We start from the raw sequence: 1,712 nt of genomic DNA on the forward strand, positions 1-1,712 counted from the left end.
GGAGGGCCCTGAAAGACAAGTGAAGAGGGTGAGCTTTCTTCTTAGTTATAAAGCCTCCCAACACAGGCTCATATTGCTCAGCATTGCTGCTCCTGCACACGGTTGGCAGCAAAAGGCTCCAAAACAACAATCATTTACAGGGACAGGGACCACATGGAAGTGGGGGTGAGCAGAAGTTGAGAGATAAGAGTAGAATGAGACCAAATGTGGACAAACATCTCGTGACAGGTCATTACTCAAACAACTCGACACTCTCATTGGCCAGCAGGTCCCTGTGCAGGAAATCACAGGGCCATTTGCCATTTTGATAAGCCTCACTCAGCACCAGGCTTCCACCAGCCACTGCAGGCACCTCTCCTGGGCAGAGAAGGCCCCTCTAGCGGCTGTCAATGGTAGGGCCCAGTTTGACACCTCCTTGAGCACAGGTGAGCTTGCGCTTCCAGGAGGAAGAATGAAAAAAAAAGGCTAGAGTTTAGGGAGAACTTATTTCAAAAGCCATTGCTGTGCTTTTCCTCTTAGTCCACATTCACATAACTCCCCTTGGAGTGGAGTATTCAGGGAGCCACAGAGGCTCCAGTAGGAAGGACAGGAGACATGAAGCTCCCTCTTGGCAACTTTGGGGGCTGGCAGGCTTGACTGTGGGAGATCTGAGTGCTGTCCACCGGGGCTGTCCCTCTTCAATGGACTCTGTCACCATAGTCTCTTCATCATCCCAACCCATCCCACTAATTTGCTCTCATGGTGAGGAGTCTGCTGATTTCCTTAATTTTGGAAGCAAGTTGGGGCACATGCATGCTTCTCAATGCTAAAGAGCTCTTAATAACCCAGATTCCACTGATTTGCTTCCTTTTTTCCCAAAAGTTTTTCTTTTTGTATATATGACAATACCCTAGCATGAAATACATGGTCCAAACCAAAACCACTGAAGAGAGTTTAATTCAAACACTATTTACAAACATGGACAGGTGAAGGGACTATTATAAGTGATGGTAACATTCCAAACACAAATTATTGGAAGGAGTTTTTACTTCTACACCTGGGCTGAAGAAGCAAGGGGAGAAAACAGTTACCAGAACTCAGAGAGGGCTGTACTGTAACTGTAGTTGCAGCTGTGAGTGTAGGTATAGCTGTAGCTGTAGGAAGGGGCCCACAGACAGGGGCTATGCCGACAGGTAAAGTCACACTGCCACTGTTAGCTCACAGCCTAGCAAGGAGAGAGCCAGGAGATGGATTAGAAACCTCCCTCACTTCCTGCCCTCCAATCTCTTATCAGTGTTTTCCTTTGACTGAAATTAGCAAGGAGCCACAGAGAAAAGGAGCCCACTGATAAGGTACGGAAATCTATCCTACTGAGATACCAATGAAGGTAGAGAAGAGTGGAGAGTAGGCCTTAATGGCCAATGGAAAACACCCATCAACTTCTTACCCAACACAGAGTTTGTATTTCCTGGAATTCTCTATCTCTATGTGATTGGTCAATTTGTTATTATACCTCCTAAGTGTTTTTATTTTTATCTCTTTGCACCTTACTTCTGTAGCGTAATTTAATGGGAACAACCTCATTATCATTATAAATACTTAGAAAATGAATGCATTAGGAAGGGGAAAACATATTCTTATTACAGTCCTTTTTAGTTTATGAGCTAAATTTTAATTTTGGCTACTGTAATAGAACCTTGTTAAAACAGCGAAAAGAGAGAATTTTATTTGCC

The sequence above is a fragment of the Propithecus coquereli genome, unplaced genomic scaffold (genome assembly GCF_000956105.1).
Source record: "Propithecus coquereli isolate 6110/MARCELLA unplaced genomic scaffold, Pcoq_1.0 Scaffold44, whole genome shotgun sequence".
Taxonomy (NCBI): Eukaryota; Metazoa; Chordata; class Mammalia; order Primates; family Indriidae; genus Propithecus; species Propithecus coquereli.